Source organism: Sciurus vulgaris, assembly GCF_902686455.1.
Source record: "Sciurus vulgaris genome assembly, chromosome: 4".
NCBI lineage: Eukaryota > Metazoa > Chordata > Mammalia > Rodentia > Sciuridae > Sciurus > Sciurus vulgaris.
Window position 1 is genome coordinate 144,930,739 of NC_136464.1, and position 27,012 is coordinate 144,957,750.

General features: G+C 41.8%; 1 protein-coding gene and 1 long non-coding RNA gene across 6 annotated transcripts in view; one reads left to right on the forward strand and one right to left on the reverse strand.

The window, feature by feature from the left end:
* Positions 1–27,012, forward strand: part of LRCH1 (leucine rich repeats and calponin homology domain containing 1) — a 184,584-nt gene that overhangs the window by 61,875 nt on the left and 95,697 nt on the right. The gene's annotated exons all lie outside the window — the stretch shown is intronic.
* Positions 6,028–17,050, reverse strand: LOC306659463. Its single transcript, XR_013763306.1, has 2 exons — positions 15,963–17,050; positions 6,028–8,047 (listed from the first exon to the last, which is right to left on the reverse strand). It is a non-coding gene; the product is annotated as an uncharacterized lncRNA (long non-coding RNA).

Sequence of the window (27,012 nt, forward strand, 5' to 3'; positions counted from 1 at the left end):
GGCAGGTACCAGGGATTGAATACAGGGGCATTCGACCACTGAGTCACATCCCAGCCCTATTTTGTATTTTTTTTTTTTAGACAGGGTCTCACTGAGTTGCTTAGGGCCTCACTTTTGCTGAGGCTGGCTTTGAACTTGAGATCCTCCTACCTTAGTCTCCCGAGCTGTTGGGATTACAAGTGTGTACCACCGTGCCCAGCTATTTAGTCAGTTTCTAAAAATGAGAGTTAAACAGCAATGTCTTTAGTCGCTTCTGGAGCCATTCCAGGACACTCTTAAGAAGTAGTGTTGAAAAACAGGAGCAAGGCCTGGGGATTAGCTCAGTGCTAGAGCATTTGCCTAGCATGCTCAAGGCCCCAGGTTCAATTCCTAGCGTTGTAAAAAAATAAAATAAAATAGATAGAATCCCCACAACACAGAAGCAAGCCAGTTTTTATTTGCAAAACACGACCCAGGAGAAATCTCTTATTTCTTATAAAGGTAACTGATCTGAAGTACTTTTTCTGCATGTCATATCTCAGTGTCAGAGTTCAGCCCTCAGGTGTCCTTGGCTGTCGCAGAGGAGTCTTTTCTTGTTCATAATTGGATGCTTTGGAGGGGAATGGGCAGGGAGCAGCCCTTCATTTCAGGAAGAGGAGTGTGTTGAGTTGGATACAACTTTGGACCAGGAGAATTTGGTTGCTGCTCTGACCAGTCACAGACCAGCTGTGTGGGCAAGCCACTTCATTTGTCTCAACCTCTCTCTCTCTCTCTTTTTTTAATTCCTTTTCTAAAATTGCTTAACCTGGGTGGTCCCTTTCAGCACTGTTTTTGTGAGCAGAGAGCCTGAACATCTGAAGTAGGAGCTAGATCATTTGAGCTGTGCATTGCTATTTGCTTCCCAGGGAGGCTGAGAGAAGCTGCCCTGAAGCTCGGAGCAAGGATGATCATCACCTGAGTCCAACTTGGAGTCCCTTGAAGGTCTCATCATTGTCTTTGCTCTGCAGGGGGAATTTGAATGTCTTCTGTCCTTACCTAACCCTTCTTTTAAAAAGACACACATCAGGCCTTCCCTCTGTGGCAGTTAAGTGTTCTTAGTCTTATTTACTCAGATTCTTCTTAGAGAACAAAAACATATTCCTTAGAGATTTTTAGGAAAGTTCTCGGAGTACAGTAAAAGTTCTCATCTAAGGTAGACTTGAGACCTTTTTTTTTAATCCCCTTATGATAGGATGTCATTTTCTCGTTTTGCTTTTAGTTTGTTTGTTCATTTATCCAACAGCTATTTGGGAAGTCTGCTGAGCACATACCAGATAGTGGGACACAAAGATAAAAAAGACAGTCCCCGTCTTTAAGAAACTTTCTACTCTGAGAGTGAGGCCCTTGCTGTGTTTCATAAGCTGTGTGTATATGTGTTCATATGTAAAAAAATGGAACTACTTCATTATTAAACAAAGCCTGGTGCATGGGGAAATCGATCCTATGTGTAATCTGCACTGAATTTTGCTGTAGTATTTTCCCTACAAAAATAAATAAATACGGAACCATTTACAGTTGCAAAACTCTGCATTTTCCATTCAGATGGCATTGAGAACATTGGATGGTATCTCACAGCATGGCCCCCTTTAAGGCTCACAGTGGGCCTTGAAGGCCTGAGTCACATACACAGAGCAGTTATCACCACAACCTTGGGTTATTCTGAGGAACTTGAAGTTGTTGTTTTCCTTATAGCTGTGAATTTTCTACCTAGTCATGTTTTCCTTTTTATTTTTTTTCCATGAGGAAGCTCAGAGTTGAATTCTGTTAGTAGCCACTTAGATAACCTTACTGCTTTTCTGTCTGTGCCTCCATTGCATTTTTTCTGGGTGGGTCTGGCTTGTGAAAAGGAGGCGAATTTCCCTTGATGAAACTCTCCCTTAGGTAAAATAATATTGTAAGGATGGTTCTTCACAGTTGACAGGTACTTTAGAAGAATCCTGCCAAGTTCTTGGGACTTGTTTTTTGTTTTTTGTTTTTTTGGTACTGGGATTGAACTCAGGGGCACTCAACCACTGAGCCACATCCCCAGCCCTATTTTGTATTTCATTTAGAGACAGGGTCTCACTAAGTTGCTTAGCACCTTGCTTTCACCGAAGCTGGCTTTGAACTTGGCGGTCCTCCAGACTGCTGGGATTATAGGCGTGTGCTGCTTGACTCTTGGGACCTTTTGACTAGTTTGATGTCCAGAGTTCCTATTCACAATTTTTTCTTCTCAGTTTTTTCTTAAGTAGGGTTTAAGGCAGCCACCATTTTCAGGAAACCCTTTAAGGAATGAATTATTCAGCAGAACAGACTGGAAGTGAGAGCCCAGCTTTTTAGGAGAGGGCCAAAGAAAGGGTCAGGGTCTGTAGGGAAAAGATACTTTGGAACCTGCAGAAGTCATTTCTTTCATTCTTAGAAAGAAATCACACACACAAAGCTTGGTGTTTGACGTCAGAGGAAAGGAAAGTGAACATTTGAATGAAGAGGTTGTTAGGTTAGCATGAGTTTTATTATACTTATTCCTTTGGAAGATGGAGTAAATTGTGAGCCTCATAGATTTCATGTGTTCAGAAATGTAGCTAAAATAGATCCTTATGTTGAAGCATTTCAACTCTATCCTCACATATTCAGTCCTTGAGTTACTGCCAGGAATGCTTTCTCTAAAGTGTAGACATGCATACATTTTATTTCTTTAAATATTGGATTAAAATCATGGTTAAAGGAGAGAGTACATTTAATTTCCTTTTTGGTTCAGAACTAATTTTCAATTATGAATGGAGTTAATGTAATCATAGTGACTGTATTTGGTTGTTAAAATATTTTGATATGTTTCCAAATTTGATAGGAATGAAAAGGGGCAGAGTGCAGACTCTTCCAGATCTCTCCCCGGCCACCCAGTCCACCTCTCCGGGGGGAAACCAGTCTAATGGGTTCCTTGCGTATCTTTGTGTATACCAACCAAAACAGCGCTGTATTATTTTCTTCCTGTTTTTACACTAATGATGCCTGTCTACTATTCTATGGTGTACATTTATGTTATTTCTTCAAAAAAAAAAAAAAAACCATGAAAATACAGAATAAAATGAAATCTGTTGCATTTGCCACTAGAAATGGGTATGGAACTCAAAAGAGAGTGAGTTCTTATTGTCACAAAAGCCTGGATTAGGTAATTAGCCAGAACAGGAAACTGTGTAGCTGTGATCTGCCACTTATTTCTGGAGCAGTGATGAGTTCTATAGCCAAAGTTGATAGGATCTGTTCGCCTTATGATCTTTGGAAAATTTTGCCTTTGGAGTTGGACATTTCCCTGCTTACATTTAATCTGAATTTTAGTTAGTACTAAATTAACATTTATTCTTTTTCCATTTCACAGAGACAGGGAGTAAATAGTTTACCAAAGATAATGAACTGCTTTGTATCTTGCACTGAAATGTTACGGGGGGACTGATCGTTACCTTTTTGGCCCACATAAGAGATGCAATCACATGCACTGAGTTCCCACTGTGTGGCAGGTATTGTAGGCATCCTGGCTCAGAGAACAGGGATGGGTCTCAGGCACCGACCCCTCACACATGTCCCTCCCCCCAGGAGACCCTGCCCTTCATGTTTTGCACTTCACCCAGGACAGTTTGGGGTCCTCAAATAGGGATGTGTCTGAACACATTTTTATTCTTGTATTCTGACATGATTTCTTGCAGTGTCGTGCAAACATAGCGAATCAAATATTTCCCTGCCTGTCTGTGGGAGATGTGCTGCAGGTACCAGAGTGTATTTTCTGTATCTTTCCCACATTGATCTTTCCCACATTCCTGAGTTCCTTGAGGGCCAGTGCTGAGCTTTTCCTGTAGAGTCAGGCACAGGGTAGAAATGTCGTGCACGTTAGTCAATTGAATGGAGATGCAGCTAACTCACCAGAGCTCAAGTCTAAAAAGTGTAAGGTGCTCGAATATCAGAGAATCAAATTTAGACTTTGGTCTGGGGCAGTAGGAAACAATCAAAGGTTATTGAGTGACAGGCTCTCATGTGCATCCTAACAAGCGAATTCTAGTGGTGTAAGAAAAGGGGAGGATGGGCAGGGTATTACTTAGGAAGATTTTGACCACGTCTAAGTGAGCCCTGGAGGGGAGAAGGGAGGATTGCTTCTTTCTCATTGCTCTAACTAGATGTTGTCAGAAAAAAGTCAATTTATATCAGACTTTTACTGTATTTTCCATTGAGTGAACGTGACATTATAATTATAAAATTGCATAAAGCCCAATATATTAAGGAACTATAGTTAGTAAAACCTTGTAATCAATAAATATATTTTAAGTCGATGTTTTTGTACACTGTGTTATAAAATGGAAGCTCATCAGGTGCGCGACGGTGTTGCTTTGAGAAGTTTGCTTTCATTTTTTGATCCTGTAGATTTTTATCTAGTCCCTTCTCTGTGCTCTGAGATGCTAGAGGGGCTTAAAAGCTGAATAACACACAGGCTTATTATGTCTGTGTTCCAGACACTGGACTCCAAACATAAAACAAACAGTACATTATTCTCCCTTATGCAATAGAAATGTTTATGTAAGTTCGTGTGTAAATCAGTCCTGAGTAAATTGAGTCAAATGGAATGTGCTTACAGAAGTTGCTATTTAAAGAAGCCCCGTGATGAAGCTTTTGTATAATAAAGAACTTTTAAAAACTGAAATCCAAATAAGCATTTCTAAGGTTCCCCACCCCCCACCCAGGAAGGTATCCTGGGTTTTCTGTGTTGGTTGAATTCCAGTTGGCCAACCCCCTGCCTGGTTAATAGAGTATGTGATTAACTTGGTGAGTGACACTGGAGCCCTACAAAGGGCATAAAATGTAATCTACTGCGGTACCATCTTGGCTATTAAGTAGATTTTAATTCCCTTCAGCTTGGGTGGGTGTGATTTGCATCTTTGCTAACTGACAAGCATCTGCAAGAGGATTGCCTGCAGAAGCTCATTAAAAATCAGTGCGAAGCCTGACACTGTCTCTAGCAGCAGGTATCAACTTGCAGAACCCTTGAAAGTGGAGTGTATTTCCAGTATCTGCTGTAGAGCTTCCTCGCTCTTTTCCTGCCGCCATGAAAGTGTAGTCCCTTAGAATATTTCGTATGATGAGTACCACTCAAATAAACCCAAGAGAAGCTGACCAAGAGCCAAAGAACCTGTAAGATGAGTGGGAAATAGGAATTCCAGTATGGTTTTCTTTTTCTTTTTTTTTTTTTGCTAGTATATTTACTGAAATTAATTTATACTCAGAAGATTACTTTCTAATTTGAACATGACCACCCACAGCATTTTCCAGCATTTAGGAATATTGGGATGAAGCTGGCATTTCCATTGAGAACTTTCTAACATTTGCTTCTGTTTTTCTAAGAAGTCTGCCTTTAGTAATTTCAGCACAGCAGCTTTGTTGTGTCATACTGCTCAGTGAGCTGAAGCCTTTTGGGAGAACAGCGCTTGGAGAGAGACCCACGGTGTAATAACTGATCCAACTGGCACGTGTCCCAGAGTAAGCAGGGCTGGAAGCTTTTAGTGTAGTTAAAAGATGCCGGTCTGTCATTTGCATCCGCTGTAATTGGGCAAGTGGTTTCAGGCTGAGCTTTACATTATACTTCCACTAAGAGCAGCTGGTAGCAGGCTGCAGATTCCGTGTGAGCTGGGGACCCATCATCTGCTGTGTTTAATGCAATCCTGCCTCATCTTGGGAGCAATTTCTTATTAATGATGATAATAATGCACCATCTTGGTGAAAGATAATGCTTGTGGTTATTAGACTGTGCACACTGAGTAGGGGCTCTAGCAAAAAGGTGGTAGTGTTGGAAGGCAAGTATTTAATATAAGGTTACTGATGGGAAGAAGGCAAGCGTTCTGCAGGATGGGGAAAGCCTCAAATGGGATTAGTTTAAGAGTCTTAAATAAAATGTCTGTGAAATGTTAGCTTTTCAGTACCAGTGAGGCAAAGCACCCAAGCAACCAATCTTTAACTTCCTTTATAAACATATAGTCTCCTTGGCAGGTCTTTTCTTTTTGGATAACCTTTTCCTCCAGAGATGTGTTTAAGCTGTCATCTTCCATTAGTGACTGTGCTAAGTTGATCGTTCTTCCTGCCACTGCTACCCCACCCACTTTTCCTGACTCAAAGAATAATTTATGCAACCCCGTCTTTGTTTTTAGCTTGCCATCAACTTTCTTCAAGACTGAATTGATAAAAGATTATGAGGTCCGTAGACACAATAGTGCCCTCCTTTGTAAGAGCTGCCTGCCTTCATTTTCTTCTCTGCTGTTTGACTTGATTGGTCTGCAGATGGCGAATGGAGATGTTCCATGCATTCAGGAAAGCACCTGGCCAGGACCCACTTAGTTTTGGAATGACAGTGCTTTGAGAGTTCCGCCATCTCTCGAATTTCCTAACCCATCCCTGCTCATCAAGACCTGGGCTATTGCAACTGATCATTCTCCATTTTCAGTGGAAGCCTCTTTCTCTTTTCCTTGGTGAGAGGGACAAGAATGCCTTTTAAAATGGTGGTTGGAGTTTGCTGAGGACTTTAGGGAATTCACAGAGGGGAAAAGTCTATCAGGGAATCAGTGAAGCATGAGGGGTTTTCCATCGGGAGAAGGTCCTGGGACAGGTGGAAGCTTGGGCAGGTGTGTGTGGTGGGGTGTGTCTCCTTGCAAAGATAGACTTCAGCTGTTCACGTTGAAAATGGCATTATTAATGTCATGATGGCTTACTCTGCCAGCTCTAAGTATGTTAGTTACTCTTTCAACATGCACTTAAAAAATACACTTGTTACAGTAGCCTTGTGGAGCAGAATTTTGTCTTAGAGGCAGATTCATTCTGACCAGTTCATCTTCCTACCACTGAAGTTCTTCCTGTTCCTTTTTCACTTAAAAACCTTTGGTGGCCAGACATGGTGGCAGAGACCTGGTAATCCTAGGAACTGGGAGACAAAGACAGGAGAATCAAAAAAAGTTTGAGGCCAGCTCAGGCAACTTAGTGAGACCCTGTCTCAACAAAATACACACATTTTTTATAAAGGGCTGAGGATGTAGCTCAGTGATAGAGTGCCCGTGGGTTCAATCCCCAGTACTATAATGATACATTAAAAACAAAACAAAACAAAAAAACACCTTCACTAGCCCACAGTCTCTGAGCCATACTCACAGAGACCGTGGACAGCCAGGTCATCCTGTCCTCGCCCTCACTCCTGTTCTAGCGCACATTGGAATCATGTCCCTTACTCGCATTGCGACTGTACTGTTTTATTTGTTTGAATTCCCAGCCCTCTCCCTTGCCCAGTTGCCTAGTGACTTCCTGTTTGCCTATCCAGGTTGACTTAAGTGTGTCATTGTTCCTGACTCTCTCAGTCCCAGTTAGGAGTACTCTAGTCTAACCTCCCCTGATATGGGTGTCCCTCTGTGTTCCATACAGCTGTGGTCATGGGATGGATCACCCCCAAACAGTGGGCTCCACCAGTGCCGTAGACTGAATGGGATATAGTCCCAAAATTCACACGTTAAAATCTCTGAGCCCTTGTGAATGGGATTGTAAACAGGCACAAGCAGAGTCCCTTCTGCCTGCCAGTTGAGGACACAGGGAGAAGATGGCGTCTGGGAGCTAGAAAGCAGGCCCTCACCAGACACTCAGTCCTCTGGGGCCTTGATCTTGGACTCCCCAGAATCCAGAACTGTGAGAAACAACTGTTAGCGAAGCCCCCTCCTCTGTGTATGTCTGTTGTGGGGCCTGAGCAAAGACAAACAATAACAATGACTTATTTTGTTAGTGACCCTGGGGCCTGACTGGGCCCAGGTAGGGAGTTGAGGCTGGGAGTCTCTCACGCGGGAACCGTCAGAGGGTGGCTGGAGCCGAGTTCAACCCAAAGATCTCTCTGCCCACAGGTCTGAGGCTGAGGCTCCTGGAGAGTCTTCTTCGGTGTTTTCCCCAATGGCCTGTCCACGCAGCAGCCTCAGGACTTCTTCCAGGGTGGGTGGAGGAAGGCTCCTGAAGTGAGCATTCGAGAGAAACTGGCAGAACCGACCTAGGCATAGAAGTCACACAGTTATTTTGCTGCATTATATTCACTGAGGTAGTCACAAAGGCCTGCTCACGTTTGGGGTGGACAGAACAGAGAGGTCCATAGACTTTACTTCCTGATGGAAGGAGTGGGAGAGAATGTGGGAAATATGAATCCCCCTCCCAGTTCTTCTGTTTAATTGTGGCAAAATGGACATGTACTCTAAAATGTATCATCTTAGTCTTGTGTCCAATACAGTGGCATGAAGTAGCTCCACACTGTTGTTCAGTTATCCCCATTGTCCATCTCCAGAAATCTCTCCATGATACAAAACTGAAACTCTGTGGTCACTAAACAATAGCTCCCTTTTCTCTCTTGCCCCAGTCCCTGGTAAGAAGCATTCTGTGAGTATGACTAGTCATTCTCTGTATTCTAGGTACCTCTTATAATTGGCATCCTACATATTTGTCTTTCTTTAACTGGCGTATTTCAGGTAGCCTGTCTTTGAAGTTCATCCATGTTGTAGCATGGGTCAAAATTTCCTTCCATTTTTAAGACTGCGTAGTATTCCATTAGTATGTATTTATCACATTTTGTTTATCTGTTTATCCACTGATCAACACTTGGGCTGCTTCACCTTTTGGCTGTTGTGAGTAATGCTACCATGACTTGGGTACAGTGGAAGATGTATTTTTAAATCAGTATGCTATTACAGTTAATCTGGCTTTTCTAGTCTCTTTTCTTACCAGATTAGAAAACCCGAGGACAGGAAGAGTGACTTTCTGTATGGAAATCCCTGAGGCCCAATGTTTGTTGAATGAATAATGGATAGATGGAAGGATGAGTGATAACTATCTCTACTAGATGGAAGATTTCATTTCTGAAATGTAACAAAGGGCTTGGCATGTGGCAAATGGGGTTATCCAGTGACATGCATCCTAAAGGCAAGTCACAAATGAGCTCTGTTATTTTAAAGTACTCACTGGTTAACAGTTGGCACAGAGTTTTATAAATATGGGTTGAGTTAAGCTAAATTGCAATTGAGAAACAGCCTATGAACTTATAAAGTGATATTTTAATAAATTCTCATCATTTTATATCTTCCACTGTGCTTAACAAATGAGTTTTATATTCCGTAATGTTCAATATAATTGAAGGAGTTGTGAAGGGAGACCACTTCCTTTGTGTATTGATTAGCTTCTTGTTGATAACATTTTAAGCCAGGAAACCATGATAATGTCATATATGTGCACAATGTGTAGTACTCGATGGGATTTTTCATTAGATCAATTTTAAACCTTTTCATATATGACTATGAGTGGTAACGCCTCCTTCTCAGGCAGGATTCTGATTCTGTTCCGTTATTAAGCACTGCAGCGATCACATGGACAACAATAATAAACTTTGTGCTGCAGGTATGGTGCCTTTCTATTTTTTGAATGAAGGACCATAGAGGAAGGAGAACATCTGTTAAAGTATCAAATAAATAACCATATTTACTTTTGTCTCTTTTATTAACAACACCCCCACCTGTGGTTTTATACAAAAGTGAAAACAAAGATCAAAAAAAGGAAAAGAAAGTGAGGCTAGTGTCCAGACACCCTGTTTCATTCCAAGTGAGATAAACACCAGGCAGTGTTTTCCTTTCATTTCTTGATGAATGCTCCTCAAATTAATGTTCGAGGAATGGTTGGATACTTTCACAAGCCTCTCACATCTTTTACTCAGACAGCATGGTGAAATGGAAAGCGCTTTGAATTTGTCAGGGTGAAATGTGCATTTGGGTTCTGCCATTCACGTGTAAAGTTGCCGCTTGGAAAGAGAAGAAATAATGCTGATCTCATAGACAGTCAGAAAGATCCAGTTTACCCCAGTTGACCAGTTTGAGAGGTATGGGTATGTGCAAAGTCTGATGTACTGTGAGCCTCTGTGTGATTGGTGAAGGATGGTATTTGTGACTGTAGAGGTGATGTGAGCTAAGTCACCTGTCCTCCTGGGAGTCAAGGGGCGTTTCTGCCTGCTTCTAACCCTCTTGCTTAGTATCATAGACTTTTAGATATGCTAAAGCTTTTTATTTGGCAGAAATAAAATTGAGGCCCAGAGAAGTTAAATAAATTATGCAAGTCCCTGAGCTCATTGGAGGCAGAGTTAATCCAGTGTTCTGTTGTCTCATTATGTCCCTGTCTGCCTGCCTATTCCTCGTCTTTCTCGCCTCTTCTCCCTCAACCATGGTCCACCTTACTTTAGCATACACACAATACACACTCTCTCTCTCTCTCACACACACACACACACACACTCCTGAGTCAAGATCAAGAAGGGTGCTCTGTCCAAGTTCCCTTTCCACTGGAGCTGCCAGTACTGTTCCTGGCTGGACCTGGTTCTTGGTTGTTGATCACTTAACAGCAACGGCATATTTTCTAGGGCTAAATATAGTTCCCTCTTTCTAGGTTTTCCTTTTTATTCATAGACTTTGGACCCACATAATATCCTTGCGTCAAGCACATTCTCTTTCTTTTTTCTCGTTTTCCTGACCTGTATTACCATTATAGTCTTTCCACTGTAACCCCAATAATGTTCATATACCTGAAACCCCCGGGTTCCACAAAATCATATTCACAATGACATGACTCAATGAGTATTATAGGGCTGGGACAACCAGTCTAAATTTATGCTACTTTGCAACCAGAGCAGGAACAAAACAGTCTAAACTATAGTAAAAACAGTAGCACAGTCCAAAAGACTTTGAATGCCTCTATTTTTTTTTTTATTGTAAACAAATGGGATACATGTTGTTTCTCTGTTTGTACATGGCGTAAAGGCATAACATTTGTGTAATCATAAATTTACATAGAGTAATGTTGTTTGATTCATTCTGTTATTTTTTCCCTTCCCCCCACCCTTCCCACCCCTCTTTTCCCTCTATACAGTCCTTCCTTCCTACATTCTTGCCCCCCTTCCTAACCCTAACTCTAACCCTAACACTAACCCCTCCCACCCCCCATTATGTGTCATCATCCATTTATTAGTCATATCATTCGTCCTTTGGTTTTTTGAGATTGGCTTATCTCACTTAGCATGATATTCTCCAGTTTCATCCATTTGCCTGCAAATGCCATAATTTTATCATTCTTTATGGCTCAGTAATATTCCATTGTATATATATACCACAGTTTCTTTATCATCAATTGAAGGACATCTAGGTTGGTTCCACAATCTGGCTATTGAATGCCTCTATATACACGTTGGCAAATAGGACTTTTCTTAAGAAATGTAAGGAAGAATGTAAGAAAGGATATAAAGCCAGGGAAATGCACAAAGATCTGTGGGCATCACACAAAGGGTTGTGCAGATGGCACAGTGCCCAGCAGGCTCAGCTCTCAAGAAGAACAGGCCAGGTGGGGTCTGGTGCCATGTGCAGTTCTCTGGTCAGCTTTGCTCTCACTTTGCATCCAGCTGCTGTTACCTCGAGGTACAGAAGTAATATGTGAGAAGAATATGGATGAACCAGGGTGACTTCTGCACTATGCCCCCATTGGTCCTATCACCAGTCTAATTCCCATCATGGAAACACGTCCTGGAGCTGGACAGATGACATTTAGCCCCGCTACTGCTGCCAGACAGCACCAAAGCCCATTGGGTTATCCATCTTGTAACTTTAAAAGATTATTTTGTATGTATTATTCATTCTGAATTTGATGGCTGCCTGCTAAATCTCCCTGAACTCCAGAAAATAAAGATATTTCAGAGGGTCTTTCCCAAGAACTTCAATGCCACGTTCCTAGTACGCTGTGGGAAATATTTGCAAAAGCCGGAGGGCAAAGTTGCAGAGAGTCCCAGGGGCAAAATCAGTGATTTTAAGAGCCAAGGAGGTAACAGGATAGAATCCTTTATGGAGGGTGGGTGGTGGGGGGAGACACCTTTCCCCAAGTGATAAAACCATCGATGGAAACCGATTGTCTTCTCAGAGTTTGTAACCCATTTCTGTCTATTTTTTTCTTAGCCTCACCTATTACTTCAATTTTAAACTTTTCTATACTAGTTCTATGAAAAGATATTTTATGTCACTTTGTGTGATGAGCACAGATAAAAATAAACAAGAATGAGGCCTTTGGCTACTGGTGAGCAGCTAACTGAAGTTGTAGGTGGGCCATTGACCTGAGCCTTTTGGTTCTGTCCTCGTGAGCCTCCCCCAAATCCTGGGTTCCAACCCGTGGGGACTCCGTGGAGCCCTAGACTTTGCAGAGGGCTCTTTGGTACTACCATGGGGGGCTGGGGAATGAGCTGTGCCTCTGTAAGTCCATGGGAACCAGCAGTGAAGACTGAGAAATGGGGAGAAATGGCAGCAGATGTATAAATAGGAGCCAGCAATGCAGTCTTGAATTGGTGTCCCATGTCACTTCCTATAGTTAACTTGGTTTTGTACTTCATCAGGCACCATTTGGTCTCAGCGTTATGTGGGTAAGCGCCTTCACATGGTCCACCCTACAAAAATGAGTTAGGAAAAGCAGATGCCCTTATGCTGGATGACAGTTTCTCAAGGAGGTGGTGATTGAGCGGGTTTTTAAAGAATAGACAGAGGTTAGACGAAGAGAAGGAAAGTGAGCTTCAGGAGGAATTCTGGATCGGAAACATTTAGAGATATTCCTTTGGGCTTTTGAGGATAATAATTACAATATCAGTGGATCTCATTCCTGGGACATGGGGTAACTGATGACTGTGTGTCTGTGTCTGTGTGTGTGTGTGTGGTGTGTGTGTGTGTGTCTTATTCTTGCCATTCACTCAATGAGCACTCATTGTAAATTGATAATCATGGCCGTATGGAAAGTCTCAGAGCTTATTCAGAATTTGGGTCCCTGGGGCATAGTCAATGGTTGAAACTGCAATATTGTTCTTTTCTTTCCTATCAGTGACTGTTGTTTATACGTTATAAAAATGGAATTTCTTCTTATGGTCCTAGCTTCCAAAGTTGTTGAAGGTTATCACCATTTATTATTACCACTCCCTCAGCAAACTGAGCCAAGAATGATATTGATTATTTAGATTTAGTGAGGGTGGACGTAAGACTTTTGTGAAGCAGGGGTCTGAGTCTGTAGATCACTGTTTCTTCTGGTAGCATGACCAGTTGTATAAGAATCTAAGGTGTATTTACTTCATCTCTGAAGTACCACGATTTGGGTAAGAGTGCTACTAAGCAGTCAGTCCTCTTTCCCTTTCTCTTTAAGTTGTCTACCAAGCTTTTGTGTGCATTAAGAAATTGGGGTTGGGGCAGGACTGCATGGTTTGTTCAATGGAAATTAGACTCAGCATTGAGGTTTTGAATGCATATCAAGAGCTGCATTTTGACGTGCCTTCCTCTGTAAAATGCAGCTAAGCTGATATCCAGAACAATGGTGAGAAAGCACTGGTAAATTTAATATACGAAAGATGGCAAAATCCACAAGGTGGGCAGTCGTAGATGAAAAACATTTTCAGTATCTTCACTCTAAGTTCAGGCTTTCTGGAGATCTGGCCTTCTCTGATTTTCTGTAGTCCCACCCAACTCCTCCTGAGTTCTGCCTCCAGAAAGGAAAGTGCTCCCCAGGTCTGGAAATTCATCTGTCTGAAGGCCACAGGGAGACCTCATGATGGCTCTGCCCCATCTTCTTCTCTCAAAATTCTATTTTAGATGCGCAGGAAAGATTTGAGGCTTTTTGCAAGCTTTCAACTCCGAGGTATTTTGGAAAACTGTAATTTGGTTTGTTCTCCGCTGTATGCATGTGGTTTCTTAAAACACGAGTGTGATTATTTTCTGCGTCCTTTCCATAGCAAACATTTCTCCCTCAACTGCAGGCTCCAAAAGTAGGTTCTCCAGTGCACTTGGTGCACAGTCTCATGCTGGTTGAGATTGACTTTCTTTGGTGAGCAAACCAGACACCATGCTTTGGAGTTATACGTGGCTTCCTACCTTGGCTCAGGGTTTGGCCCCCACATATTCAGCTTCCAGACATGCCTGCTGTATTCCATATTTCCCAGCAAGCCATGAAATACTGAGTTATGATGAAACTTAATTTGATGATAATGAAGTGGGTCTATATAATAACACTTTGGGTAGTTTTTACCCATAAATTAGCAATTTGTGGAAGACCATTAGTATGTAGCATGAACTCTGAAGCTAGATTGCTTGGTTTGAATCCCAGATTTTCTGCCTTTTTCTAATCCCTAGTGATTTTATTTTCTCTTCGCTGTTAATTTTTTTAATCTACTTGGAATTTATTTTGGTATGAATAGTAAAGTTTGGATCTAGCTATTTTTTCTTTTTATTAAAAATGATTTTAATGATTTTCTTACAGTGATAAAAACGTAAGAATTTTCACTTTATACATGCATACCCACGATGAGAGCAGCACACTTCACAATACCTAAACTGTGAAACCAGACTAGGTGTCCATCAGTGGATGAATGGATAAGGAAAATGCGGTCTATATACACAATGGAGTTTTATTCAGCCATAAAGAAAAACAAAATTATGGCACTTGCAGGAAAATGGATGGAACTAGAGACCTGTCATGTTAATCAAAATAAGTCAAACTCAGAAGGTTAAAGGTCCTGTGTTTTCTCTCATATGCGGAAGCTAGAGAGGAAAAAGGAAAACAAAGATGGAAGTGGATCTCCTGACAATCAGAGGGAGATCAGTACAGGAAAGAGACCTGGGGGGGAAGACTGGGAGGGAGGAGGGAAGTGTAGGGGAGTGATATTGGCCAAATTATGCTATTGTATGTGCACATGTATGAATATGTAACAACAAATCCCATCAATACGTGCAACTATAACAACCAATTAAAAATGTGAAAAAAACTTTTCACTTAGGCATTTGTATTTGAGTGTGCAATTCAGTGGCATTAAGTACATTCACAACTTTTAAGTCTGAGCTGTGTGTTAGAGAGCTAGTTATTTTACCTTCATGTGTCTTGATTTCCTTTGCAAGTGGGAATAACACGCACAGTAAGGTTTTTTTGTTGTTTATTCTTTATATTTTTGTTACCAGGGATTGAATCCAGAGGGGCTTACCCACTGACCACATCCCCAGCTCTGTTTATTTTATTTACTTTTTTTTTTTTTTTTTAATATTAAAACTGGGTTTCACTAAGTTGCTTAGGGCCTCACTAAGTTGCTGAGGCCTGCCTTCAACTTGGGATTCTCCTTCTTCAGCCTCATGAGTCACTGGGATTGCAGGCATGTCCCACTGCACCCAGCACGTTTTTATGAGATTACCAAGAGAAAACACTTATTGTGCGTAGGACACAGTAAGTGCTCAATAATGGTAGTGGCCTGCATGTAGTATAAGCGAGACCCCATTTGTTAGTTAGCCTGATGGCTTATGCATGCCTCAGGCATGTGCTTGTGTGGTGGCAATTATTACCCACTGAATCATGGGGAAGATCTAAAGAATTTTCATTGCACACGTTGGGCAGTTTTGCATCATTTTTGCATCTACTTCAGCACAGGACTAATATGCAGCTTGAATTTCAGGGGAAGAAAAAGAGTTTTTAACAGATTTGAATTTCACATTGTTTACAGAGCAATTAATAGTGAAAAGATAAAAACTATTCCTCTTCAAATTTAAAGCATAATGCAAAAGACTTGAAGGGGGTACACTTCTGAATATTTTCCACCAACAGTGCTTCTTTTCAGAGCTTTTGAGAAAACCTCTTGTTTTAAGAAAATGTGAGCAATTTTTTGTTATTCATGAATTCTAGATGAGTAAATTGTGTGAACAAAATGAGAGGGAAAAATGTCTTAGGAGAATAAGCATTTTGTTTACATTTAAATCTTTGAGAAATGATATATTTGAAAATTATATTATATAATTATAATTATATCCCAATTAAATTATTTCAATAAATTATTACTACTATGGTTTCTCGTAAATAAATAATGTGAAACAATTTCCATTTACAGTCAGCATTCTTACTACTTTTTGGTTCACCAAAATGCTTCCAAGTGCATCTGTAAAAAAGAAGGCAGGAATCATCTGAAATAAATGCACTATTTCTAGCTTTAAAATTCATGTTCCCACAATGGGATATACTATATTCAGTCACCATTACAAAAATGCCTTTCTTATCAGCATTGCCCTAGCTAAACGTGAACTTTAAAAATTGGAAAACCAGGCACTTTTCACACAGTTCATCCTTTGTTTCATATTTTTGGGCTAAGGAAAAAAAAATTGCCTAAGGAAGTATTTCTGGAAAAAGTTTAACTTCTTAGTTGCTTTGGCTAAAGATTTAGCCTGCAGTATTTTTCTTGTTTTGGGAATTGATAGTGACCCTAATTATATATAACTGAATGAATTCTTATTTCTAAAGCTTGGAGTATGTTTGTTTCCTCAAGTGATGTGTAGCAATTCAATTTTGTCACTGAATTACACACACCTGGTCAGGGTGTCAGTGTAACACCATCATTATTATTGAATCCAGTCATAAATGTGGGGCTGGGTCCTGTGGTAGAGATAACACTGGTCAGGAGGTGTGAATTCCAGAACTCGCCAAGCCCTCCCACCTGGAGAAGTTGTGATGGGAAGAGAGAGGATTGACTTCTTGCCAGCAGCTGTTGGGAGATTCTTTCCTAGCTCATTCTCTCTCCTCATTTTTCACATTTTTCTAGGATGACGTCACATGTGACCTCTCTTCATTTATGTGCTGATGTCTTCCAAGCCTACATTTTAGCTGAGCTATTTTTCAGGGGTCTCAGATCCACAGTCCAGTGACCAAAATGCTTGGTGGCCCCACTGATATCTCAACACATTGTGTCAGAAACTAACCTGTTGCTGAGCATGGTAGCACACACCTGTAATCCCAGTGGCCCAGGAGGCTGAGGCAGGAGGATCACGAATTCAGAGCCAGCCTTAGGAATTTAGGGAGGTCCTAAGCAATTCGGTGAGTGCCTGCCTGTAAATAAAACACAAAAAAAGGTGAGATGTGGCTCAGTGGTTAAGTGCCTCTGGGTTCAATCTGCAGTATCAAAAGAAAAAAGAAAGAAGAAAGAGAGAGGGAGGGAGGGAGGGAGGAAGGAAGGAAGGAAGGAAGGGAGGGAGGGAGGGAGGGAGAGAAACCTTCCGATGACTCCTCCCCCATCACTCTCAAACTCACTTCCTTTCTGCAATTTCTCTTAGCAAGTAGCGTACTTCCGGGCATTAGCTCACACCAGAAACTCCCAGATGCCCTGAGCTCTCTCTTTCTTTTCACTTTCCACGTTTAACTGGTCGCTAAACTCTGCCAGGTCTACCTCACAAATGTCTCCCTGTCCTTTCCTCCTTTCCGTATCGGCTGCCTTTGCCTTACTCCCGGTCCCCTCACTTACCCCTGGATCTTTGTGGATGCTCTTTAACAGCAGGCAGGCTCCATGGATCCTGCTGGACATCAGTACATGGGCCTCAAGCCCATGCTAGTTGCAGCTCCTCAAATAGCCACCCGCTCCCTCCAGCCTATCCAGACCAGACCTGTCAATCCGGAATGAACTGTCCTGTCTGCCTTGGCAAATTCCCAGAGACTTGTCCAGAGACTCAGCCTGCGGGTCCCTGTCTTTTAAAGCCTTTTCCAACCTTTGTAGTTGAGATTTCACCATGCTGATAGAGGTAGTTCTCATCATGGTACATTTTCTTTGGTCTTCTTGCCTGCCTCCCCTGTCAGACTCGGAGTTACTTGAGCATATCAATTGAGTCTCACTCATGTCTGTGTATATGCTATCTAGTGCGGTATATGCCTCACAGAAGATATCCAGTAAGTGACTGGGCGATGAGAGAATGAGCTGGTGGCTTTTCCAGGGGTGGGAAGGCTTGGGAAGCGGCCATCCAGCCGCTGTGAGCCTCCCTCCAGCACCTATGACATCTTACTGAACAGACTGAACTGGCTGGCGGTGACTTTTCTTTGCTCTCCTCAGTATTTGTTATCTTGCAAAACTGAAACTCTTTACTCATTAAACACAAAGTTCCCTCCTCCCAGCCCCTGGCAAGCACCACCCTCTTTTCTAGAAGTTGGGCTATTCCTTCTACTCTCTCTCTTTCTTTTTTTTTTTTTTAATATTTGCTGATGGACTTTCATTTTATTCGTTTATTAATATGTGGTGCTGAGACTCAAACCCAGTGCCTCACACATGCCAGGCAAGGGCCCTGCCCCTGAGTCACAGTGCTAGCCCCCTTCTGTTCTCTCTTGAACCCACTTCTCTCAGGCTTTTGCTCCTACTTTCTCTTTCACTGTTCTTCTCGAGGTCACTTGGCTGGAAGCAGCAATCTCTTCTCAGCCTCTGGTTTATTGGCCTAGCAGGGGCACTGGGCACAGTGGATCTTTTCCTTCCTCCTCTGAGTCATATTCTTCACTTGATTCCCAGGGGACAGGAGCTGCCTGGTTTCCTCCTTCCTCCTAGACACCTCCCTCTTGGTCTCCTTCAGTTTCCCTCCTCTGTGGGTTGGCGTGACCCAGGGCTCCTTGCTTGGCTCTCTGCTTAGGCCTTCACTCAGTCCCTTGGTGATCGTTGTAGTTGCTGTCTTTGCATACCATTTATATTCAGACAGCTCCCAACATTTGCTCCCTGAGTTCTGGCCTTGCATGCCTCCCTTACCTGATGGATATCTAGATATGAATGGCTCCAACATGACCCTTGCCCTGGTGGCTCATGTATCTGTCCACAGGCTTCCAATCTGAGAATGGAAAGTCCATTCTTCTAATTCCTGAGGCCAAAACTTGGAGTCAAGTTGTCTGCCTTTTTTCTCTCAAACTGTATCCAGTCAGCAAATTCACTTAGCTCGACTTTCAAAAGAGGCAACCTGAATCTGGTCACTTCTTGTCGCTTCTGCTGTACCCTCATCTTCCTTTACCTGGGTGATGGCAGCAGCCTCCCCTGTGGTCTCCCTTCCCCTGTCCTCGCTCTAGTGAGACACTTTTAAAGGTGAGTCAGATCCTGCTCAAAACCCTCCAATGGCCGGGAAAGGCCAAATTTTCACAGTGTGATGAGCTATTCTGGCATTTAGTAGGTGCCCCATGAATATTTGTCAAGTGACCCTATTAAAGAAGACTCCTTTGCAGTACAGGAAAGCATAATTAATTCCTCTTTTCCTTCTTTTAAAACCAACGACTTCAATTGAAATTTCAAGGTTTTATTTCATCCAAATAATAATAAAGCTGAATTTAAAATCCCCCCAAATAATGTCTGTTTTCCAAGGACATATAAATAAAATTATAAGTTAGGCTGTGCTGAACATTTTTACACTTATAAAATGTCCCTACTGTTAAGAATTATACTTTCATTATATACAAGAAAATTACTGTGGATTTTCAAATAAACATATGGTAAGATTTGTTTTCTAATGGGATATTCAGCTTAACATATAACTTTCAATCAACTGAAAATATCACTGGTAATATCTTTGAGGGTCTTTTTTTTGGGTAAAATGTATGGTGATGATTCTTTGACGTCTTTAAGGAACATATTGAAACTGGGACTGAACCACTGGGAGCTCTTGTGTCTTGGCCTCATTTGAGATTAAATTTACTAATGTAATTAACACCATGTGGTATAAATTTAAACTTCTGCCTGATTTCTACTTCAAAACGATGTTGTCACCTTCGTTCTACTTTATGTTTAACATGACCCATTCCTCAAGTTTGGTAATTTGAGTAACAGGTTATCTGACTGATGGATCTACAATTTAGTCCAGATAGAAGGGAAGATGCGTTTCTTTCTCTTAGAACTCTCTAAAAATTTGTACTAACATATTTCTACGCTAAATTAAAGTCTGAGAGAGACAGTAGCTTTACCTTTGATGATCATTTCCTACTGGAGATTATTTATGATATATTTTAATAAAAGATGATATTTGATTTGCCACAATAATCAATAATCATACATGAATAGTAATAATATATGTGAATGTGTTTTGTAAACCATAAAAGTTTCATATCCTCTCTACTTTTGAAGGGGTAGTATTAACTTTCCTCTTGTTTTTACTTGCTTTTTTAATTATTATTATTTTCTTTTGGAACAAGGTCTCACTTTGTTACCCAGGCTGGCTTTAAACTGGTCTCAGTGGATCCTCTGCCTCAGCCTCCCTGGTAGCTGGGACCACAGGCACACATCACTGCACCTGGTTTATTTGCTATTTTAAAAGTTTACAGTAAAAGAAAATCAGGGTTATAGTGAATGGAAGCTTAAGAGACTGTTTCACAGTATATTTGATTTCAGAAGCTTTCAACCAAGGTAAAGGTCCTGGGAAAGTTTTATGGTTTGTTCATTTTGTTATAAAGGGCTCTTTTTCCCCCCAGTAAATGTACGTGTGTTTATCATTGAGAGAGTTGGTATTTTATGTTTCGTTCTTGATAGCAAGCCTCAGTCCTGAGTCCACAGAGCCGGCCTCTCTACCTTTCCCCCATTACAAAGTCCACTCTGACAAAGTTAGGTTTGCACATGTGGGAGTCAGTGTTCCTTAGAGTCCTTGGGGCTGGCTTTCTTTGTATTCCCCAAATGGCTCTCCTCGCAGCGTTATGGAATCCCTTAACTGCTCAGCTTAATAAAGCAGGAAAGTATTTATTACAATTCAAATATTTCATCATGTGATATAGGGAAGGGACTCACAATGGCAAGTTCCATAGTCCTGTTCTCTTCTTCCACCCAAGAGGACCACAAGTCTCTTGCCCTGAGCAGCTGCCCTTAGCCTGCTCTGCTGGGGTACCCTGTCCCCAGCGAAGATCAAACTGTGTTGTACCTGCCAAGCAGCCCTGGGGCACCTCTGTACCTTGGGAACCCCATTTCTGCCTAACCTGTGCCCTTGACTGTACCTACACTTCTCTGTACAGTTCTACTGCTAAGTTGCGTATCTGTCTTTCTTTCTGCCCTGTGAGATTGTTAGAGCTGAAGCTGAGTCTTAGGTGTGTGAGATGCAAATATATCAAGCACACATGGTTGGCTTGCTCTTTGGTGAGTGAAGGAATGGATATGTTCATCAAGGATGGAGCTAGAGAAAAACGTGGAGTGCCAATTTAGTGGAAAGGGAAGCCTTCACAGGTTTTCATTCATTATACAGTAGCATGATTAGTTTGTTTTTGCATATGGAATATGCTTTGTGTGCTTAAATTTTAAGCTCCTCTCCAACTCAAACCTTATTTCTTGATGTGTCATGGAACCCAGGAATAGCTATCAGATTGCTAGGTTGTTCCAAGAGTGCTTTCCTCTATTGTTCTGAGGGCTTTATGTGTATCCTCTCATCTAATCCTTTCAATAACGCAGTACTACTGTTATCCTTACATTACAGGCAAAGAAACCAAGGCCTAGGGAAGTTAAATTATTATTTCCTAGTCTACCTTGCTAAGTGGTGGGACCAAGATTTGAATTCAACCCCAAAACCCGTTTCCCTACCATCTTTATCTTTGAATCCATTCAACAAATATTTATTAAATTCTTACATGTATCAATGAACAATACCAAGATCCTAACCTTCATGGAACTTATATTTGAGTAAGGGAAGGGATAAAATTAGCAATCACAATACATGAATAAATAAATATCTAAGAGCTAAAGAAAAAACAACTGTAGAAGAGAGTAGGGTGGCTAAAACAGATATGTTGAAATTTTAAGTAGGTGATCAGGAGAAACACTCGTGGCCCACATTGAGGAATTGTTGTTTGACACGATTTCTTTGTGGATCACTTAAAGGTGCTGCCTGAGATCTGGACTTACCCAAAACTTTTGGGAATCTTGTCTCTTACTTCTGCCAGTTTAACCCTGTTGCTGTCAGGTGGTTTTGTGTACAGAGCTAGGGATGAGTCAGCCTGGGCTCTGCCCCATTGCCTGGGGCCGCCCTCCCTTACCCCACTTCCTTTCTGAATGTGCACCCCTGTGATTGGGTGCTGAAACATGGGCCTAGGTCAGGTGACTATGGAGAGAGGAATGGGAAGCAAGGGGAAATGAGTGACATTGGGGACTTTGCAAAGCAGAGGAAGTTCAGGACAGATAGAAAAATATAGCTGAGTTCCTTCCTTGTCTACCTAGGCGACGAGGAATATAGATTGTCCACAAGGACAGGTGATGCCAGACTATCTTACCGCTCAAGGACTGTCTTCAGAGCCCCTGACCCCAGGAGGAACCAGGCGAGACCCAGTAGAGAGCATCCCTCCTCAGTATTAGGGAACTTTTGCAGGTCCCATGCACATGGATGAGCCAGGACTTCAGATTTGTATGTGAAGGACACACACCTCACCCAGTTATTGAGGTCCTGGTTAGCTCTAATAAGATAGTTTCCCCTATCTGCTGTATTTCCAGTTGTCCATGATCAGCCTTGGTCCCAAAATATTAATACTCATATTGAGTCATGAGAGAGAGAGAGAGAGACCACATTTATATAATTTTATTAGTCTTATTACAGTTGTCCTGTTTTATTATTAGTTATAGTTGTTATTCTCTTACTGTGCCTAACTTATGAATTAAATTTGGTCATAGGTATTTAGAGGAAAAAACATAGCGTACATAGGGCTCTGTATTGTTTGTGGTTTCAGGCAACCACTGGGGACCTGGGGAGTATCTCTCTCTGATAAGGGGGTTTGCTGAATTCTGAAATTAATTTTCCATAACATGTTTATGGTCTCCTTTGGTGTTGCTGGAACTGGGTACGAGACTGACTTCCAAGACTGGGCCTTTTCATCAGACCAGTGGGCAAGGTTCCCAGCTGTCCCAGTCCATCAGCGCTTGTGCTTTGTGGCTGTGGTGGCTGGAAACTCAGGATGTTGCTGCAGGCATAGGGGGGGTCTTGTCCCTTCCTCACCAAGCACCACTTTCCTTTTTTAAACAAAAACAGTACCATGCCTTCTCCCCCTCCCCACCAGTGGAGCTGACTGCGCTGGATTCCACTGACTGTTTTTCTACTCTACCCTGCTTATTTTTATTCATTTGGCTACTTTATTTTAGGGTTTGCAAAGCTTATTTTGGCAGGGGTGACACTTATTGTTTTATTTCTGGCTGCACAGCTTTCATGTGAATGCTTCAATTAAGAAGCGGACGAGGGAGGGGAGGTCATGGTTTTGGGGTTCCGGTTTGCTGCCTGGGAGGATTGCACAGAGCTGCAGTGGACCTGGCTCCCCACAGCAGCACTAGACCCCAGGGTGGGCTTCCCGCAAGAAAGGATAGTTCCCAGCTTGGGCTGGGTGGGGGGCAAAGACACAAGCTGCACGTGCTCTTCTTTCTGGTGAAAATATGAGGGACCTGGGCCGAGGTCACGTACTTTTAGAACAGAATTATGGAATGTTCTTAATGCCTGCTCACCAGCCACCTGAAGTGGGTCAGTTAACTTTTATTCTTTATGCAAATTGTAAGAATATCAACAACCAATCTTCTCTGTACTGTAGTCCTACAGAGCCCAGTCATTAAAGGTTCAAGAAGGAACTCTGATGTCGTACTGACCTTATTTAGTTCTTGGCTCTGTTACTTGCTGGCTTCCACTCTCTGCCTCTTGGTGTCTGCACATAGCTGGGAATTGTAGTAACACCTGCTTCACCAGGTTCAGGTGAGGATTAAATGAGGAAGCAATAAAACTACTTTTCTATGCTCATGGCCAGTCCAAAATATGCAAAACTCCACTCCAGGCTAGATTTTTATTGCTCTGAATGTCTCAGAAATTATCTGAGAAGGAAGTTGGAGTTAAGAATTGAATCTAGCAATGGTTTGGGTAAGGTTTTCTTTCTCAAATTAGGATACCTGCTAAGGTATTCTCCTGGTGTCCCAAATAGACCCCTCCAGTGCATCCCATCTGTCCCTTGGAGAGTGCCACCTGCTCAGGCCTGGTTTAGATTGGGAAGGCTGACACAGGCCAGGTCCTCTCCTCTCCTGAGATTGCTGTAGGAGAGTGGGAATCAACTGACCTCTTGGGAATCCTGATGTCAGAGTCTCACCCTAAAGTTTCTGGCCATGAGCCCCAGGCTTCAGGATTTTGAAAACCTCTCCAAGTGATTCCAGTGTGCTAACAAGATTGAGAAACACTAGGCAGATATTTTATTTAGGGAAACACTCCTAAGCTGATTCATTGATAGTTCTACATCTTTATAATAGAGTTAGAACAATATACAACAAATTTAAACACTTCTTTATCCATATTTACCTCCATCACTCATATCTGTTGAGATATGACCCTGACCCCCACGCTACCTGAGTTTCTGTTGTCATTCAAGAAAAATATACCGCTTGCCTTCCTAACATTTGCTTGTTGCTGATGAGCTCTTACGCTTTCAGTCTTTCCTGAGTAGGAAAATCTTCATTGCTTACACCTCCATGAGTCTGTAATACTTAGAGGAGGATAACACCCCTGATAGGGATCTCTTGCCTTTGAAAGGGATCTGCCCTTATTTAGGGACATTAGTATCCTGTGGCAACATTAACTGACCACCAGCTCATGTCTTTAATTACTAAGTCCTAAATTAATTATTTCCTTCCTTCTTACTCACCTTCCTTCCATTTCTCCCTCCCCACTCTTTCCTCCTTTCCGCTCCCATTTTTTCCTTCTTCCACTAGTAGACCTGGTTTTATTTCCTTGTTTTCAGGTAACTGGAAACATTTTGAACATATTTCAATGTGATCCTCCACCACCATCCGTAATGGGATTATCCATTCCTTATTATTGGAGTTAAAACATCTGAGTCCAGACTGACTGCCCTTCCTTTCTGGGCATCTTCCCCATTGTGGGTTAGTCTGTTCCCAAAGATCCAGGATGATTTCCACATTAGCCTAAGTAAAGCCTAGGAAAACGAACATACCCATTCCTTTTGCACTCTGTCTTCCAGTAACAACATTAACTGAGAATTAAATGATACTCAGACACGAGTTGGAAAAAACAAGCCATGTATTTGAAAATCCATTCAGTGAAGCAGCCTTTCTGTAATGTTGGTATGGTTAGCAGCTCAAGCCAGTGTTTCCACTTAGCAAGCTTTCTGTGGTCACTTCCAGAATTAAGCCCATCAGTGACATTTTATTTGCATTACTTTCCTTTTTGTACATGATATTTATAACTTTCTTGCCCTCTGGGCTTCTACGCAGACCATGTTGATTTTATTTTTGTTGTTTTGGACCAATCAAAATGCAGTGAAGATCACCCCCTCCCACCCCCTCCAGTGGTGCTGAGGATTGAACTCAGGGCCTCATGCACTCCAGGAAAATGCTCTACCACTGAGCCGCATTCCCCAGTGCCCTGCAGTGAAGATTTAATTGCTGTATCTTTCCAGTGACATAGTAACAGGACACATCATGGTCTTGCTGACATTACTCCATGGAAAAAGTGTGGTTTTGTGTAAGGAAATCAAACTTCAGTTACCTGGGCGGCTTTGGACAAGTAACCCAAAGTGAGCCTCAGTTTCTTCGTCTGTAGTTGGGAGTCATGGGGCCCATGCAGTGGTTTAAATGAAGTGCCCTCTGTGAAACTTGGGTGTCTGGCCTGCTGGTGAACCTAGCCAGATATATTTCATCTCCCTTTCTTTGGACCTTTTTAAAAGCACGTTTAGAGACATCCTGCCTTGTAGTTCATTCTGGGTTTGTCTCATCTTTTCAAGTTCACACTCCTTGAAAGCAGGCCTGTGTGGTTTTACATTTCTGTGGAAACCATATATTTAGAAAATGTTGATGAACACATAAGTAATGCAACATTTGATTAATCAACCTCTACAAAGACATCAGGAAAGCTTTCCTCCCTCTCTAACTTCAGTGCTGATCTAGGCAACTGTTTCTGTATGGGTATTGAAAGTGTCTAGGCTGTGTATAGATTGTGTAATACAGTTTCTTTCCTTTTAATGTAGAGACAGTGGCACAACCCCAGGATGATAGGGGGCCCATGGCATAGGTGAATTCTCACTAACTCAGGGGGTTAGAGATCTGCTCATTTGGTGGGTGACATGTTGGATGCCCACTATTATCACCTTATAATTTTATTTCTTTGTAATGCGTAGCCTGACTCCTTTCAAAAAAGGATTCTTGAAAATGTACACACAGAATCGTACAACCAAAAACAGGAATTTAAGAGAAGAGAGTGAATACAGTTTAAAATGAGGAGGAAATTAAGGTTTTACCAAGTGTACCGCCTCTTCCCAATTTTAGCAAGCAGGACTAGTCCCATCTCTAGAGAGTCTCTGCCTGGCCCTCGGCACAGCCTTTGCTGCTAGGATGCAAGTCAAGCTGTCAGGGAAGTAATTCCAGGAAGGAAAAAATATTGAACTTTCCCCTGAAATCTGCAGGCTGTGGAAGAGAAGATAAGAAGGGAGGGGAGAAAATAAAATCTGTGTTGTAAATAGCAATAGCAGTACCAGACTACATCGTAGTAGTTTCTGTATGTGCTTCAGTGGAATTTTCTTTTGAGTTGAACCTGAAGGAAACAACACATACATATTTTGGGTAAATTTCTAGCTTTGTAGCACATGAAGATCTCTGTGTCTAGGAAAGAATTTCAAGAGATTTCTGGAACATTTTTCTGTTGTGGTCCTTAACATTCATGAAAAGTAATTTGCTTCCTGTTTTCCCTTAATTTAATATGAGGCTCTTGTAGTTTACTCCGACTCCTTAACTCTTTTCTTTTTTCAAATCAAATACAAATTTTTTGTGTAGAATAGGGATGCTGTGGATAGAGAAAATGTGGAATTTTATTCAGCCATGAAGGAGAATAAATTTATGTCATTTTTAGGAAAATGAATAGAACTTGAGAACATATGTTAAGCAAAATAAGCCAGACTCAGAAAGTCAAGTTCATATGTTTTCTCACATGTGGAAACTAGAGAGGAGAAAGAAAAAGAAAGGTGGGAGGGGGGGACTCATGAAAATCAAGGTGAATTAGTGGAGTAGAGGGAGGGACTGGGGGAGGGAGAAGGGAAGGGAAAGGGGAAATACTGCGGAATGATATTGGCCAAATTATATTGTTATGTCATGTGTATGCATGAATAGGTAATAACAAAGCTCACCATTATGTACAATTATAATGCACCAATTAAAAA